This window comes from Triticum urartu, chromosome 3 (assembly GCF_003073215.2).
Source record: "Triticum urartu cultivar G1812 chromosome 3, Tu2.1, whole genome shotgun sequence".
Classification (NCBI taxonomy): domain Eukaryota; kingdom Viridiplantae; phylum Streptophyta; class Magnoliopsida; order Poales; family Poaceae; genus Triticum; species Triticum urartu.
Genome location: NC_053024.1, coordinates 440,195,212 through 440,215,027, shown reverse-complemented (window position 1 = coordinate 440,215,027; position 19,816 = coordinate 440,195,212).

Genomic DNA, 19,816 nt, shown 5'->3' with positions numbered 1-19,816 from the left:
GATGAAAACATAATAGGTTCAGATTTGAAATCATGGCACTCGGGCCCTAGTGACAAGCATTAAGCATAGAAAAGTCATAGCAACATCAATCTCAGAACATAGTGGATACTAGGGATCAAACCCTAACAAAACTAACTCGATTAAATGATACATCTCATCCAACCCATCACCGTCCAGCAAGCCTACGATGGAATTTATCATGCACGGCGGTGAGCATCATGAAATTGGTGATGGAGGATGGTTGATGATGACGATGGCGACGAATTCCCCTCTCCGGAGCCCCGAACGGACTCTAGATCAGCCCTCCCGAGAGGTTTTAGGGCTTGGCGGCGGCTCCATATCGTAAAATGCGATGAATCCTTCTCTCTGATTTTTTTCTCCCCGAAACCAAATACATAGAGTTGGAGTTGAGGTCGGAGGAGCTCCAGGGGGCCCACGAGGTAGGGGGCGCGCCCTAGGGGGGCAGGCGCGCCCCCACCCTCGTGGGCAGGTGGTGGCCCCCTGGTCTTCATCTTTTGCAAGGATTTTTTATTATTTCCGAAAAGTTGTTCCGTGAAGTTTCAGGTCATTCCAAGAAATTTTGTTTCTGCACATAAATAACACCATGGTAATTCTGCTGAAAACAGCGTCAGTCCGGGTTAGTTCCATTCAAATCATGCAAGTTAGAGTCCAAAACAAGGGCAAAAGTGTTTGGAAAAGTAGATACGATGGAGACGTATCAACTCCCCCAAGCTTAAACCTTTGCTTGTCCTCAAGCAATTCAGTTGATAAACTGGAAGTGATAAAGAAAAACTTTTACAAACTCGGTTTGCTTTTGTTGTTGTAAATATGTAAAGCTAGCATTCAAGTTTTCAGCAAAGATTATGACTAACCACATTCATAATAACGCTTAGGTCTCAAGTTTACTCATATCAATGGCATAATCAACTAGCGAGCAATAATAATAAATCTCGGATGGCAACACTTTCTCAAAACATTCATAATATGATATAACAAGATGGTATCTCGCTAACCCTTTCTGAGACCGCAAAACATAAATGCAGAGCACCTTTAAAGATCAAGGACTCACTAGACATTGTAATTCATGGTAAAAGAGATCCAGTCAAGTAATACTCAATGTAAACTAACAATAATGAATGCAAATGACAGCGCTGCTCTCCAACTGGTGCTTTTTAATAAGAAGAGGATGATGACTCAACATGAAAATAAATAGATAGGCCCTTCGCAGAGGGAAGCAGGGATTTGTAGAGGTGCCAGAGCTCGGTTTTGAAATAGAGGTGAATAATATTTTTAGCGGTATACTTTCATTGTCAACATAACAACCAAGAGATGGCAATATCTTCCATGCTACACATATTATAGGCGATTCCCAAACAGAATGGTAAAGTTTGTACTCCCCCTCCACCAACAAGCATCAATCCATGGCTTGCTAGAAACAACGAGTGCCTCCAACTAACAAGAGTCCCAGGGGAAGTTTTGTTTGCAATTATTTTGATTTAGTTTGCATAAAGCATGGGACTGGGCATCCCGGTGACCAGCCACTTTCTCGTGACTGAGGAGCGGAGTCCACTCCTCTTGAGAATAACCCACCTAACATGGAAGATACGAGCAGCCCTAGTTGATACATGAGCTATTTGAGAATACAAAACAGGATATTTATTTGAAGGTTTAGAGTTTGGCACACAAATTTACTTGGAACGGCAGGTAGATACCGTATATAGGTAGGTATGGTGGACTCATATGGAATAACTTTGGGGTTTATGGAGTTGGATGCACAAGCAGTATTCCTGCTTAGTACAGGTGAAGGCTAGCAAAAGACTGGGAAGCGACCAGCTAGAGAGCGACAACATTCATGAACATGCATTAAAATTGATCAACACCGAATGCAAGCATGAGTAGGATATAATCCACCATGAACATAAATATCGTGAAGGCTATGTTGATTTTGTTTCAACTACATGCATGAACATGCGCCAAGTCAAGTCACTTAAATCATTCAGAGGAGGATACCACCCTATCATATCGCATCACAACCATTTTAATAGCATGTTGGCACGCAAGGTAAACCATTATAAGCTCCCAACTAATCAAGCATGGCACAAGAAACTATGATCTCTAGTTGTCATTGCAAACATGTTTATTCATAATAGGCCGAATCAGGAACGATGAACTAATCATATTTACAAAAACAAAAGAGGTCGAGTTCATACCAGCTTTTCTCATCTCAATAAGTTCATCATATAATCATCATTATTGCCTTTCACGTGCACGACCAAATGATGTGAATAATAATAATAGTGTGCGTGCATTGGACTAAGCTGGAATCTGCAAGCATTCAATAAACAAGAGAAGACAAGGCAATATGGGCTCTTTTGTCAGATCAACAATTATGCATATAAGAGCCACTTCAACAATTTAATTATGGTCTTCTCCTATCGACTTCCAAAGAAAAGAAAAGAAAAGAAATAAAACTATTTACATGGGAAAGCTCCCAACAAGCAAAAGAAGAACAGGAAATCTTTTTGGGTTTTCTTTTAATTACTACTACAAGCATGGAAAGTAAACTAATTAAAAGCTACAACTAATCTTTTTTTGATTTTTCTCAAGGTTTATTAAACACACAAGAAGAAAGCATAAAAAGGAAATAAACTAGCATGGATGATACAATGAAAAAGTATGAGCACCGACATCTAGCAATGAGTGTGTGAACATAAATGTAATTTCGGTGAGAAATACGTACTCCCCCAAGCTTAGGCTTTTGGCCTAAGTTGGTCTATGGCCAAGCCTGGCCTGACGAATATCCATAATAATAGTTGGGGTCGTACTGAGATGAAGAAGACTCTGACTGCCACTGGTTGGCAATCATTTCCGGATCCCAATGGTAATTAGACTGTCGTGGAAGATCAACTTGTGGTTCTGGCTCTGGCTCTGGCTCTGTGGCTGATGTAGGGTTCCGATAGGCGTGAATAGCCTCTAACGGAACAAGGTACTGGCCTGCAGTTAAATCAAACAAGGAAGGAGCAGGCAGGATAATAGTCTTAGGATGATGTTATCAAAGAACAATTTGTATTTAAGCTCCCCTTCCCTATTCTTAACAATAAAATCATGTGCCACCATACTCTTATAATCTAAATAAACATGAGGCAGCAATTTTTCTTCCTTCTCATAATGCCTAATAGGTATGTTAAAATGTGCAGCTAGGCGTGACGCATAGATGCCTCCAAAGATGGGGCCCTTTGTACGGTTAAGACTTAACCGTTTAGCAATAATACCGCCCATACTAACAGAGTTATCACTGAATAAACCGTGGAACGAAATAATTATATCAGGAACACTAAGGTTTCCACAGTTTCCACGACCAATTAAGCAACGACTAGCAAATATTATAAAGTAGCGTAAAACAGGAAAATGTATGCTAGTGATTCGTGCATCGGAAACCTTCCTTGTTTCCCCTACAATGATGGTATCAATAAACCCATCCACATCCTCGCGATGTGGTTCCTCTGTCTTGCCCTCGAAAGGGACCAAACAAACCCGACAAAAATCATAAAGTGACATCTCCTTATGCTCATCATATAAATAAAACTCCATCGTAGGTGGTGAGCTCCTAGAATGGAAATGAAAGTTTTACACAAACATATTTGTGAGTAAGAGATACTGATCGCGTTGGTCGTGGAGGAAAGCGGTGAGGCCTGCATTCTCAGCCAATTCATAAAAATCTTCATAAATCCCGGCTGCTCTCAAGAAATCATCGGAAGGCCATTCACACGACCGAACCTCTATGGTGCGAGGCATATTATATTTGGGCTTCTATGCCTTTTCCTTCGAGCTTCGGCTCGATGAGCCCTTCAAAAGTCTCTTCATTATTTTCTGAAAAATTCTGAAATTTTTAGTAACTTCAAAATAAAAGTAAACCAAACTCAATAATATTGATAGCAACTACTCCTACAAGTGCCTAGAGCCTATATCATGCATCAAAACTACTTGGAACCATATAAATTTGACATGCAAGCTCAAGAAGGTGGTCACCTAGGCAGCATAAATTTGCAATGAATAAAGCACTAGAACAAAAACTAATTGGACCAATGGAGGAGTCACATACCAAGGAACAATCTCCCCAAGCAGTTTTGTGAGAGGTGCTTTGAGCAAGGAGATCGAAAATGGCAGCAAAATGAGCTTGGACTTGGGTTTGAGCTGGATATTCGTGTTTGTGGGAGGAAGGAGTGTGTGGGTGAAAGGATAAGTGGAGGAGGGACACCATGGGCCCACGAGGTAGGGGGCGCGCCTAGGGGGGTAGGGCGCTCCCTTGACCCTCGTGGTCAGGTGCCAACTCCTCCTGCTGTGTTCTCAGTGCCAAATATTATCAAATATTCCAGAAAAAATCTTATTTAAATTTCAGGGCATTTGGAGAACTTTTATTTTTGGGGTATTTTTATATTGCACGGATAATCAGATAACAGACATATAATACTATTTTTATTTTATTTAATATAAATAACAGAAAGTAAAAGTGGGGTACAGAAGGTTGTGCCTTCTAGTTTCATCCATCTCATGACCATCAAAAGGAATCCACTAACAAGGTTGATCAAGTCTTGTCAACGAACTCATTCCAAATAACATGGAACCGGAGAAATTTCGAATAACACTATGTTACCTCAACGGGGATATGCACATCCCCAATAATAAGTATATCATATTTCTTCTTGACAGTAGGAAGAGGAAATTCAAAACCTCCAAATATAATCGATGGAATTTTTCCAATAGAGTTGATACTATGAACTTGAGGTTGTTTCCTCAGAAAGTGTACCGTATGCTCATTACCATTAACATGAAAAGTGACATTGCCTTTAGTGCAATCAATAACAGCCCCTGCAGTATTCAAAAAAGGTCTTCCAAGAATAATAGACATACTATCGTCCTCGGGAATATCAAGAATAACAAAGTCCGTTAAAATAGTAACGTTTGCAACCACAACAGGCACATCCTCACAAATACCGACAGGTATAGCAGTTGATTTATCAGCCATTTACAAAGATATTTTAGTAGGTGTCAACTTATTCAAATCAAGTCTACGATATAAAGAGAGAGGCATAACACTAACACCGGCTCCAAGATCACATAAAGCAGTTTTAACATAGTTTCTTTTAATGGAGCATGGTATAGTGGGTACTCCTGGATCTCCATGTTTCTTTGGTATTCCACCCTTAAAAGTATAATTAGCAAGCATGGTGGAAATTTCAGCTTCTGGTATCTTTCTTTTATTAGTAACAATATCTTTCGTGTACTTAGCATAAGGATTCTTTTTAAGCATATCAGTTAATCGCATACGCGAAAAGATAGGTCTAATCATTTCAGCAAAGCGCTCAAAATCCTCAACATCCTTTTTCTTGGATGGTTTGGGAGGAAAAGGCATGGGTTTCTGAACCCAAGGCTCTCTTTCCTTTCTGTGTTTCCAAGTTGTGTTTCAGCATCATAAATAGAAATATCATTTGGATTCTCAGGTGTTTCAGTAATAGGTTCACTAGAAGCATCAAAGTCCTATCATTTTTCTTTTTCTTGCTTTTAGAAGGACTAGGTGCATCTATATTATTTCTCTGAGAATCTTGCTTAATTCTCTTAGGGTGGCCTTCAGGATACAAAGGTTCCTGAGTCATTCTACCAGTTCTAGTAGCCACTCTATCAACATTATCATTTTTCTTACTATTCAGTTCATTGAGCAAATCATTTTGAGCTTTAAGTACTTGTTCTACTTGAGTGGTAACCATAGAAGCATGTTTACTAATAAGTTTAAGTTCACCTTTGACATTAGCCATATAATCACCCAAGTGTTCAAGCATATTTGAATTGCATTTCAATTGTCTACCAAAATAAGCATTGAAATTTTCTGGCTTAGCCATAAATTTATCAAACTCATCTAAGCATGGGCTAGCAAACTTAGTAAACGGAATTTCAGCTTTATCATTTCTATAGAGAGAATTTACCTTTACTACCTGTGTCGGGATATCAAGACCATGAGTTTCTTCAATAGGTGAAGGATTAAGATCATATGTTTCTTCAACAGGCGGTAAATTAAGACCGTGTATTTCTTCAATAGGAGGTAAATTCTTAACATCTTCAGCTTTAATACCTTTTCTTTCATAGATTTCTTTGCCTCTTGCATATCTTCAGGACTGAGAAATAGAATACCCCTCTTCTTCGGAGTTGGTTTAGGAATAGGCTCAGGAGCTGGCTCAGGAACTGGTTCAGGAAGTGTCCAATTCTTTTCATTTGCCAGCATATTATTCAATAGAATTTCAGCTTCATCCGGTGTTCTTTCCCTGAAAACAGAACCAGCACAACTATCCAGGTAATCTCTGGAAGCATCGGTTAGTCCATTATAAAAGATATCAAGTATTTCATTTTTCTTAAGAGGACGATCAGGCAAAGCATTAAGTAATTGGAGAAGCCTCCCCCAAGTTTGTGGGAGACTCTCTTCTTCAATTTGCACAAAATTATATATATCCCTTAAAGCAGCTTCTTTCTTATGAGCAGGGAAATATTCAGCAGAGAAGTAATAAATCATACCCTGGGGACTACGCACACAACCATGATCAAGAGAATTAAACCATATCTTAGCATCACCCTTTAATGAGAACGGAAATATTTTAAGGATATAAAAGTAGCGAGTTCTCTCATGATTAGTGAACAGGGTAGCTATATCATTTAATTTAGTAAGATGTGCCACAACAGTTTCAGGTTCATAGCCATGAAAAGGATCGGATTCAACCAAAGTAATTATATCAGGATCAACAGAGAATTCATAATCCTTATCAGTAACAAAGATAGGTGAAGTAGCAAAAGCAGGGTCAGGTTTCATTCTAGCATTTAGAGATTGCTGCTTCCATTTAGCTAATAACCTCTTGAGTTCATATCTATCTTTGCAAGCTAAAATAGCTAAATAAGCTTCTTTATCAAAAACATAACCCTTAGGAATAACAGGTGAGTCTTCATCATCACTTTCATCAGTATTATCAGATTCAATATTTTCATTCTCTCTAGCCCTAGCAAGTTGTTCATCAAGAAATTCACCAAGTGGCACATTAGTATCAAGCATAGAAGTAGTTTCATCATAAGTATCATGCATAGCAGAAGTGGCATCATCAATAACATGCGACATATCAGAACGAATAGCAGAAGCAGGTTTAGGTGTCGCAAGCTTACTCAAAACAGAAGGTGAATCAACTACAGAGCTAGATGGCAGTTCCTTACTTCCCCTCGTAGTTGAGGGATAAATCTTGGTTTTTAATGATAAGCAGATATAAATCCCAAGTGACTCAAAGAATAGAGCTATGCTCCCCGGCAACGGCGCCAGAAAATAGTCTTGATAACCCACAAGTATAGGGGATCGCAATAGTTTTCGAGGGTGGAGTATTCAACCCTAATTTATTGATTCGACACAAGGGGAGCCAAAGAATATTCTCAAGTATTAGCAGCTGAGTTGTCAATTCAACCACACCTGGAAACTTAATATCTGCAGCGAAGTATTTAGTAGCAAAGTAATATGATAGTAGTGGTAACGATAGCAAAAGGTAATAGTAGCAAACGTAGTGTTTTTGGTATTTTGTGGTGATGATAGCAATAGCAACGGAAAAGTAAATAAGTGAAGAACAATATGTGGAAAACTCGTAGGCAATGGATCGGTGATGGAGAATTATGCCAGATGCGGTTCATCATGTAACAGTCATAACATAGGGTGACACAGAACTAGCTCCAATTCATCAATGTAATGTAGGCATGTATTCTGAATATATTCATATGTGCTTATGGAAAAGAACTTGCATGACATCTTTTGTCCTACCCTCCCATGGCAGTGGGGTCCTAATGGAAACTAAGGGATATTAAGGCCTCCTTTTAATAGAGTACCGGAACAAAGCATTAGCACATAGTGAATGCATGAACTCCTCAAACTATGGTCATCACCGGTAAGTATCCCGATTATTGTCATTTCGGGGTTAACGGATCATAACACATAATAGGTGACTACAGACTTGCAAGATAAGATCAAGAACTCTCATATATTGATGAAAGCATAATAGGTTCAGATCTGAAATTATGGCACTCGGGCCCTAGTGACAAGCATTAAGCATAGCAAAGTCATAGCAACATCAATCTCAGAACATAGTGGATACTAGGGATCAAACCCTAACAAAACTAACTCGATTACATGATAGATCTCATCCAACCAATCACCGTCCAGCAAGCCTATGATGGAATTACTCACGCACGGCGGTGAGCATCATGAAATTGGTGATGGAGGATGGTTGATGATGACGATGGCGATGGATTCCCCTCTTCGGAGCCCCGAACGGACTCCAGATCAGCCCTCCCGAGAGGTTTTAGGGCTTGGCGGCGGCTCCGTATCGTAAAACGCGATGAATCCTTCTCTCTGATTTTTTTTCTCCCCGAAACCAAATATATAGAGTTGGAGTTGAGGTCGGAGGAGCTCTAGGGGGCCCACGAGGTAGGGGGGCACGCCCCCACCCTCGTGGACAGGTGGTGGGCCCCCTGGTCTTCATCTTTTGCAAGGGTTTTCTTATTATTTCCAAAAAGTTGTTCCGTGAAGTTTCAGGTCATTCCGAGAACTTTTGTTTCTGCACATATATAACACCATGGTAATTCTGCTGAAAACAGCATCAGTCCGGGTTAGTTCCATTGAAATCATGCAAGTTAGAGTCGAAAACAAGGGCAAAAGTGTTTGGAAAAGTAGATACGAGAGAGACGTATCAGGAGCATTCTTCAAACAATGGTTTTCTATGTGAAGAAAAGTAGGCAATCCAAACTTCAAATGATATAAGTGAAGCACATGAAGCATTCTATAAATCCATATTCAAAAGATATAAGTGAAGTGGAATGAGCATCCTATAAATAAACCATGGACTATCTCATACCAGCATGGTGCATAAAAGAAAAAGAAAAACTAAGCGCAAAATATGCTCCAAGATTGCACATATCACCTGAACGAAACGAATTCGAAAACATACCGATACTTGTTGAAGAAAGATGGGATGCCTTCCGGTGCATCCCCAATCTTAGACGCTTGAGTCTCCTTGAATATTTACTTGGGGTGCCTTGGGAATTCCCAAGCTTGAGCTCTTGACTCTCCTCCTTCTCCTCATATCGAGACCTTCGCGATCTTCGAGCACTTCATCCACACAAAACTTAACCGAACTTTTAGTGGCAGGGTTAGTGAATATGGCAATGAAATCCCATCATGTACTGTTGTAACATTATTGTATAATTATAAACAAACATTACCCACTGTATGCTATCACAATTCTATGGCCCCAATTCAAGGAGGCTTCAACAAGAATTCGAACATACGCAAATAATGAAGCTATAACAGCAATCTGTGAAAACAGGACAGTCTGTAAAGATTTGAACATCCACCATACATCGGTAACTCAAAAAATTCTGAAAAATTAGGAAAAAGTAAGCATTTTGAATAGCAAGACCGTGAAAAAAGTTTGAGCACCGTTTGACATTCCATAAAAATGTAAAATTGAGCACTATAGCCAAAGTTTATGTTTTGCACTGCACAAACCAACAAGCAATCTAAACATCCTAAAGGCAAACCTTGGCACATTAGTTTTATAATACAATGGAATTGTACAACGGGGTAATTATTTTTGTTTAAAAGTTTCTGTAATTAAGATTCATGAAGTTTCCGTGAGCATGAACAAAGTTCAAGGGCTCCCCCACTTCAACAATGCTTGTCTCTCTCTCACTTTCACTTTCCTTTTTGAAAAGTTTTGTGTCCCCCTCTATATTTTGTTGTTTTAAAACTTTATAAAAGCACTCAACAGAAATAAACGACTCTCTAAAACTTCCGGGTTGTCTCCCTGGCAGCGCTTTCTTTAAAGCCATTAAGCTAGGCATAAAGTGCTCAAGTAATGGATCCACCCGGATCCCAAGGTATATCAAAGCCAATTTTAATTAGCAATGATTTGACATTTAGTAGTGAGCACAAAGCAACATATATCAAGCAATGACGAAGTCTAACTCTCTTCCTATGCATCGGCATGCCATACAAGAACAATTCATGCACATCAAGTAAAGGCCAACACATAGCATAAGCAGTTTCTTGCAATTTTATCGTGTTGGAAACATAGAGAGGTGGGGATATAGTTCCTCTATCATAATAATTGCAAGTAGGAGCAGAAAGCACATGCATATTATATTCATCAAAATCATCATGCGCAACGGTAAAAGGCAACCCATCAATATAATCCTTAACAAGAGCAAACTTCTCCGATGTTGTGTAGTTGGGAGAATTCAAAAAGATAATAGGACTATCATGTGTGGGTGTAATAGAAACAATGTCATTCTTAACATAAGGAACTATAGCAAGTTCATCTCCATAAGCATAATTCATATTGGCATCTTGACCACAAACATAACAAGCATCAAGTTCATCAAAAAGGGATATTTCAAATGAATCAATGGGATCATATCAATTATCATAGCATTTATCCTTCAGTTAGAACGAAGGGGAATTAAATAATGTATGAGTTAAGGAGTTACTCTCATTAGAAGGTGGGCACGAGTAGCTAATCCACTCTTCCTCCGTTTGTTCTTCACTCTCCTCATCATCTTTTTCATCTAATGAGCTCGCAGTTTCATGAATTTCTTCTTCCATAGACTCCTGCAAAATATTAGTCTCTTCTTGGATAGCGGAGTTATTCTCAATAAATACATCAATATTGTAATTGTATTTATAATTATCATAGCAATATTTAAGGATAGCAAGATTTTTAGGTCTATAAACTAAATCATCAAAATCTTCCAACTTTTTAAACAAAGATTCAATTTCATAAGCACCCTTAAAAGAAACAAATTCTTCAATTCATTCCACATCATAGTAATCATATATACCATTAACATAGGAAGCTAAGGTTTCATCATCATTAAATTTGCATGAAAAGGGAAGATGTGGAGCATTCATCCTAGAGCAACAAGTATAATCATATCTAGAGCATAGTTTCCAAGCATACCACTTCAATATATGAATTTGATCCCATAACAATTTCCCTTTATGAGTCAAGCTATAATCCCTCAAGTATTCATGTTGGTCTAACGTTACTCCCATTATATAGTTGAATGGGGTTTTCTTAGGATTATCAAAGTAATGCATAATATCTTTCACATAACAAGCATCGAGGGTTTTAGGAGGTTCCCCATCTCCATGAGTAGCAGGTACAACTATAATTTTTGGTGTTTCGTGTTCCATTTCCATAACTAAAGATAGAGAACAACTTAGAATAGGAAATAAAAACTACTTGGTGATAAAGCAAACAAGCACACACGAGAATATTCACCCCACGCTATAACTCCCTGGCAACGGCGCCAGAAAAAGGTCTTGATAACCCACAAGTATAGGGGATCGTTTGTAGCCTTTTTCGATAAATAAGAGTGTCGAACCCAACGAGGAGCTAAAGGTAGAACAAATATTCCCTCAAGTTCTATCAACCACCGATACAAATCTACACACACTTTACGCTTGCTTTACCGAAAACAAGTACGAAACTATTTTGTAGGTGTGAAGCTAGAACTACTTTGCAAGAAAAAAACTAGAAGTACTTTTGCAAGATAATAAAAGTTAGGTGTTTAGTAAAAGGGTTTGTGTCAACAAGGAAGTTATTTGTCCCTAGGCAATCGATAACAAGTACCGGTAATCATTCTTGTAATTTTATATGAGGGAGGGGCATGAGCTAACATACTTTCTCTACTTGGATCATATGCACTTATGATTGGAAGTCTAGCAAGCATCCGCAACTACTAAAGATCATTAAGGTCGTGAAACCCAACCATAGCATTAAGTATCAAGTCCTCTTTACTCCCATACGTCATACCCCACTTACTCGGGTTTAAGCTTCTGTCACTCTCGCAACCCACCATAAGCGAACCATGAACATATTTCAACACCCTACAGTGGGGACCCCTCATGTTTGTGCGAGAACGGAGGGCACCATAGGACAACACAATAAATAAAATATACAATCATACCAACCAAGATCACAATTAACCCACAGGACAAAATGGATCTCAAACATCATAGGATAACCATAGATCATTGGGAAATAATATATGGATTTGAGCACCATGTTTAAGTAGAGATTACATTGGGGAGAAGAGGTGTTACACCGCTGCATAGAGGGGGAGAGAGTTGGTGTTGACGATAGCAAGATTGTTGATGTAGATCGTTGTCCCGATCGTTGCCCCAGCGGCACTCCGGCGCCACCGGAAGCGAGGGGGAGAGAGCCCCCCTCCTTCTTATTCTTCCTTGGCCTCCCTCCTATGATGTTTGAGTAGATCTGTTTTGTCCTATGGGTTAATCGTGATCTTGGTTTGTATGATTGTATATTTTATTTATGGTGCTGTTCTACGGTGCCCTCCGTTCTCGCGCAAACGTGAGGGCCCCCCCTCTGTAGGGTGTTGCAATATGTTCATGGTTTGCTTATGGTGGGTTGCGAGAGTGACAGAAACTTAAACCTGAGTAAGTGGGGTATGACGTATGTGAGTAAAGATGACTTGATACTTAATGCTATCGTTGGGTTTTCACAACCTTAATGATCTTTAGTAGTTGCGGATGCTTGCTAGAGTTCCAATCATAAGTGCATATGACCCAAGTAGAGAAACTATGTTAGCTCATGCCTCTCCCTCATATAAAATTGCAAGAATGATTACCGGTACTTGTTATCGATTGCTGAAAGCACAAGTGCTCGCTAGGTGGTTGTGGTAATTAATGTCAACATATCTCTTGTTGGACTAACACTTTTACCTAGTATGTTTCAGATATGTTCAACAATGAAGTGGCATGGACTAGAGGATGAGGAACCCCTTCAATATGATAAGGACAAAGGATTGGCTCGAGCTCAAAGCTCAGGACTCTACATTTTCTATTTTAGTGATCCAAGATCACATTGAGTCCATAGGAAAGCCAATACTATTAAGAAGGGATGAGGTGTTGCTTAATGGCTTGCTTGCTCAAAGTGCTTAGTGATATGCTCCAAAGCCCTCAACCACTTTCTCACTTCCAAATATGTCCCACACCAAATATCAAACTCGGCCCCACCGATTCTTTCTATCCGGCGCCACCGAGTTCAGATGTCATAGCCACTGCCACAAACCCTAGGCAAATCGGTCTCACCAATAGGGATCTCGGTCTCACCAAGATGGGATTGTAATCTCCTTGTTTCCCTTCGTAACGTTTTGGTCCCACCGAGATGAGCGATCGGTCCCATCGAGATTGCAATGTAAACTCTCTGTTTCCCTTTCGTAACATTTCAGACTCACAGAAATGAGCGAATCGGTCCCACCGAGTTTACCTGACCAACTCTCTGGTTAGCTTATTACCAAAATCGGTCTCACCGAGTTTGTGTAATCGGTCTCACCAAGATTATGTTATGCCCTAACCCTAACCATATCGGTCCTACCGAGTTGCATGTCGGTCCCACCGAAAATCCTAACAGTCACTAGCTTTGCTGAACCGGCCCGACCAAGTTTATCAATTCAGTCCCACCGAGATTGGCAAGTTGTGTGTAGCAGTTAGATTTTGTGTGGAGGCTATATATATACCCCTCCACCTCCTCTTCATTCGTGGAGAGAGCCATCAGAACGAACCTACACTTCCAACTTACTTTTTCTGAGAGAGAACCACCTACACTTGTGTTGAGGCCAAGATATTCCATTCTTACCATATGAATCTTGATCTCTAGCCTTCCCCAAGCTGCTTTCCACTCAAATCTTATTTCCACCAAATCCATATCCTGTGTGAGAGAGTTGAGTGTTGGGGAGACTATCATTTGAAGCACAAGAGCAAGGAGTTCATCATCAACACACCATTTGTTACTTCTTGGAGAGTGGTGTCTCCTAGATTGGCTAGGTGTCACTTGGGAGCCTCCGACAAGATTGTGGAGTTGAACCAAGGAGTTTGTAAGGGCAAGGAGATCGCCTACTTCGTGAAGATCTACCGCTAGTGAGGCAAGTCCTTCGTGGGCGACGACCATGGTGGGATAGACAAGGTTGCTTCTTCGTGGACCCTTCGTGGGTGGAGCCCTCCGTGGACTCACGCAGCCGTTACCCTTCGTGGGTTGAAGTCTCCATCAACGTGGATGTACGATAGCACCACCTATCGGAACCACGTCTCAAAAATCTCCGTGTCTCCAAATTGCGTTTGCACACTCCAATCGCATCCCTTTACATTCTTGCAAGTTGCATGCTTTACTTTCCGCTGCTCATATACTCCTTGCATGCTTGCTTGATATGTATTGTGTTTGTTAAACATTGTGTCAAAACTCTACTTCAACTTAAAGAGATTAAAAACTTCAACTTTTGGTACTTAGTGTCTAATCACCCCCCTCTAGACACCTCTTCTCGATCCTTTCAATTGCCTAGGGACAAATAACTATTGTCAACACAAACCCTTTTACTAAACACCTAACTTTTATTATCTTGCAAAGTACTTCTAGTCTTATTCTTGTAAAGTAGTTGTGATGCCCCCGATTCAATCGTACACTAATCATACACGCAAACGTGTACGATCAAGATCAGGGACTCACGGGAAGATATCACAACACAACTCTAAAAATAAAATAAGTCATACAAGCATCATAATAAAAGCCAGGGGCCTCGAGGGCTCGAATACAAGGGCTCAATGATAGATAAGTCAGCGGAAGCAACACAATCTGAGTACAGACATAAGTAAACAAGTTTTCCTTAAGAAGGCTAGCACAAACTAGGATACAGATCGAAAGAGGCATACGCCTCCTGCCTGGGATCCTCCTAAACTACTCCTGGTCGTTGCCAGCGGGCTGCACGTAGTAGTAGGCACCTCCCGAGTAGTAGCAGTCGTCGTCGATAGTGGCGTCTGGATCCTGGGCTCCATCGTCTGGTCGCAACAATCGAGTACAGAAAGGGGGAGCAAAGCAACCGTGAGTACTCATCCAAAGTACTCGCAAGCAAGGAGCTACACTACATATGTATGCATTGGTATCAAATGGAAAAGGGGTATCATATGTGGACTGAACTGCAGAATGCCGGAATAAGAGGGGGATAGCTAGTCCTTTCGAAGACTATGCTTCTGGTAACCTCCATCTTGCAGCAGAAGAAGAGAGTAGATTGTAAGTTCACCAAGTAACATCGCATAGCATAATCCTAACCTATGATCCTCCGCTCGTCTCCCTGTGAGAGAGCGATCACCTGTTGTATCTGGCACTTGGAAGGGTGTGTTTTATTAAGTTTCCGGTTCTATTTATCATAAGGTAAAGGTACAACTCCAAGTCGTCCTGTTACCGAAGATCACGGCTATTCGAATAGATTAACTTCCCTGCAGGGGTGCACCACATCTCCCAACATGCTCGATCCCCTTTGTCCGGACACACTTTTCTGGGTCATGCCTGGCCTCGGAAGGTCAACACGTCACAACCCTACCTAGGCACAACAGAGAGGTCAGCACGCCGGTCTAAATCCTATGGCGCAGGGGTCTGGGCTCATCGCCCATTGCACACCTGCACGTTGCGTGGGCGGCCGGAGAGCAGACCTAGCAACCTCCATTACAAAGGAAGTTGAGTTACCTTGTCCAACCCGGCGCACGCCGCTCAGTCGCTGACGTCACGAAGGCTTCGGCTGATACCACGACGTCGAGTACCCATAACTGTTCTCGCGTAGTTGGTTAGTGCGTATAGGCCAGTAGCCAGACTCAGATCAAATACCAAGATCTCGTTAAGCGTGTTATTTTGAAGTAATCGCGAACGCCGACCAGGGCTAGGCCCACCTCTCTCCTAGGTGGTCTCACCCTGCCCTGTCGCTCCGCCACAAGTAACAGTCGGGGGCCGTCGAGAACCTTGGCCCACCACTACATGGGTGGAACCACCTGTCCTTTCAGCCCCCACACCGGAATCACTCGCGGGTACTCAAAGAGCCGACTCGACTTTAGTCACAACATGTAATATGTACAAAGTATATAGTATATACCCGTGATCACCTCCCGAGTGATCACAGCCCGATAGTATAGCATGGTAGACAGACAAGAATGTAGGGCCACTGATGATAAACTAGCATCCTATACTAAGCATTTAGGATTGCAGGTAAGGTATCAACAGTTGTAGCAACAATGACAGGCTATGCATCAGAATAGGATTAACGAAAAACGGTAACATGATACACTACTCTAATGAAAGCAGTAGAGAGAGAGTAGGCGATATCTGGTGATCAAGGGGGAGCTTGCCTGGTTGCTCTGGCAAGAGAGAGGGGTCGTCAACACCGTAGTCGTACTGGGTAGCAGCGGCGTCGGTCTCGGTGTCTAGCGAGAGAAGAGGGGGAAGAAATAATAAATATTAAGCAAACAGATGCATAGCGATGCATGACATGACAAGTAGCGGTGCTGGGGGTTCCCTAATGCGGTATGAGGTGATGCCAATGAAGGGGGAGAAACATCCGGGAAAATATCCCCATTGTTTCACGTTTTTGGACAGATGAATCGGAGGGGAAAAGTTGCGTGTTCGCTATGCTAGGGATGCATGGCGGACGAACGGGTTGCGTATCCGGATTCGTCTCGTCTTTTTGAGCAACTTTCATGTACAAAGTTTTCCCATCCGAGCTACGGTTTATTTTATATTGATTTTAAAAGATTTAAATCAATTTTAGCATTTATTTAATTAATTTAATTTAACATTATCCAGAACAGTGCATGCTGACATCAGCATGACGTCAGCAGTCAACAAAGGGGTTGACTGGTCTACCTGACATGTGGGTCCCACCTGTCAGTGACACATTTTAATTAACTAGTTTTAATTAACCTAACCAGGATTAATTAGGGGTGGGCCCCACTATCATTGGTTGATTAATTAACTAACAGTAGTTAGTTTAATTAGTTATTAGATTAATCTAATTATGATTAATTAGTTTAATTAATTGTTTAGTTTAATTAATCATAATTAGTTAAGTTAATTAATTATTTAATTAAATATTTAATTAATTTTATTATTATTATTATTATTATTTATTTGTAATTCTTTTCTTTTTTTTAAAAACGTCCTGGGGGCGTGGGGCCCCCATGTCATAGGCCAGGGCCTTAGCGGGTGTGACGGGTTACGGGCAGTGGGCGACGGGGCTGGTGCCCTCGAGCGTAGCGGGGCGAGGCTGGCAGGGCGGTGGCCGAGCAGGCGCACGCCCAGGGGTGCGCGGGGCGGCGGACCCAGCAAGGTGCCGGAGCAGGGGGAGGCCCGTGGCCTGGGGCCGGCGGTGAGGGGCTGGCCGCGGCAAGGGGCGGCCCAGGATGGCGCTTCCAGGCGGCGGCGCGCAGGTGAGGCACGGAGACGCAAGAGCAGCGCGCGGGACGCGTCCAGACGAAGCGGTGCGCGGCCGGGGCGCGGCCCGACCACGGTAAGCGCGCAAGAGGAGGCCGGGGTGCGGGCACGGAGAGGGCGCAGCAGCAGGGGGAAGGGAGCGGGGCCGACGCGGGGCCCGTGGCCGCGGCCGGAGCAGCGACGCGGCGAGGCAAGGGGACTGGACGACGCCGGCAGTGGTGGGCAGCAGGGACTGCGAGCGGAGGCGCGGCCGGACTGCAGCTCCGTGGCGGCTGGCGCGTGTGGGGGCAGACGGCAGGCTGCGGGCTCGGGCGGCGAGGAGTAGCAACAAAGGGGAGCGGCGGCGCATGCAAAGGGAGCGGCGGAGGTAGGTGTGCGGGGGAGTGGCCAATCCATGGGCGACGGCGGCTGCGAACTCCGGGCATGGCTGGTGCCGCACACGCGAGCAGCAGCAGGGGCGCGCGCAGGCAGACGGAGAGCGCACGGGCGCCGGCGCGCGAACGCAGGACAGAGGGGAGGGGAGGAGCGAGGCGGGGGCTCACTGTGGCGATAGGGGTTCGGCAGCCGGGGTCGAGGACGACGACGGGGAAGACGGTGACGAGGTCCAACGACGGCGTGGCAGCTCCGGGGCGGCAGCGGTGAGGTGATGGCGTCGGGGATGGGCGCCTGCGTCAGGGTCGGGCGCGACGGCGGCGGGTCAGGCGGCGCCACGCGCGAGGAGAGGGGGCGCGGGGTCGAGGTGGTGGTGAGGGGCGACGGTGATGGGTCGGGGCGGCTCGCCCGATCCCGATCCAGAACGCGTGTGGTGGGGCAGAGTGGGGATCGTGTGGAGGGGGGTTAGGGTTTCGGTGCCCCTGGGGGTTATAGGCCAAGGGAGGGAGTGGGCCGGCCTAGCAGGCCACTGGCTAGGCCGAGGCCCAATTGGCCTAGGGGTTTTCTTTTTATTTGTTTTTTCCCTTTTGTCTTTTCTGTTTGCTTTTATTCCTTTTGTCTTTTCTGGCTGGGCCGACAGAACACGATTCGTTGTTTCCATCAGGCCCCAGTGTTCGAACCTCAAGGGTCTGTCGGAACCCGAAATCCAACATTTGGCGCGCCAGGTAGGGGTGCGCCGGAATCCTTCTTCCTCCGCATCGCGTTCCGTCGCTTCGCCGATCAGATGTCAACCGACCCGGCAGCCAACGCCGATCGCTGGCAGCGTGGCCCGCCCACGCCGTAGCACCAGCCCAAGGCGACCTCAACCTTGCGCCTCAGGCAGCCCGCGCTCCGCAGGGCGCGGGCGACGCGGCCAGACGCCGCTTGCCCTCACACCACGGCAGGTGCGGGCCACAGCAAGGGCCTCAGACCACGCCGCGGCCACGACGCCGTACACTCGACGGGAGCAAGCAAATTCCAGGGCCGCGCTCACGGTGGCCCGAGAGCTGCTACGGTGCCGACTGCTGGAGGGCGGCTGCGATGTGTTGTTGGAGCGAGTAGCCGGGCTCCTGGACGCCGCCGCCTCAGGAACACCTCCTTTCTGCATTCAGCAGCCGCCCCAGACCCAAGGCGGGATGCATGGCGGTATCGTGCGCACGCACACGACTTCCAGTGGACTCCAGGACCCGTTCGGCGCCAACACCTCCGTCGGCACCGGGCGACAAGTCACGCCGGCCCCCTCTCAGGCCAACAAAGGGGTGCGCGCCGTGACCTTTGGCCTCGGCGGACCGCCGCGTCATCACCCCCAAGACGGCGCCCCAAGCCAGGCTGCATGGCATACGGGATGCTACAGTGAGTCGCATGGGGCGGTGACCCCGGAAGCTTATGTGCCCCGCATGGTGAATCAGGGGTGCGCACTGGAAGAAGATCATGGATCATTCCTCGGGCCAGGCTGGGGCGAGGAGACGCCTGGAGCTGAGCTCTTTCAGGAACCACAGGAGAACCTCGACGACCGCACCATCGGCGGCAACTATCGGGTACCACTCATCCCTCAGGAGCAAGCTTATGTTAACCATGGGTCGCAGGAGATACATGTCTCCGCAGCAGGTGGTTGCCCCAATTCTGCAGCCTCATACCCCTCAGGAGGAGGGCGCAGGGGGCTGCGGGAGAGGGGCCGAGATTCAGGTTCGTCACCGCGGCAGTCGGAGCAAGGCGTTCTCAGGAGGTAGGCCCCTTGTCGGGGAGGTGCCCCAAGGCCTGCCCCCGGCAGGGGACCCGTGGTCGTCGGGGGAACTGCTGGCGACCGCTCTGCCTCATTGGCGTCGTCCTGGTTTTCGGTCGTCGTCAATGGCGGCAGAGTGTGGCACAAGGCGGGGCCCTCGTCTGGCGATATGAAGCAAGGCCAGTCCCTGTGAAGAAGGCCCAGTGCCTGTGAAGCTCGCCGCCCCGTGACACTCTCACGTAATAATGAGTGGGGCTGTACACGCCCCGGAGTCTTCGGAGAGCCTCCCTCGGGCCTCGGGGGCTCCCGCCCACGCCCAGTGGCAGCACTTAGCTCC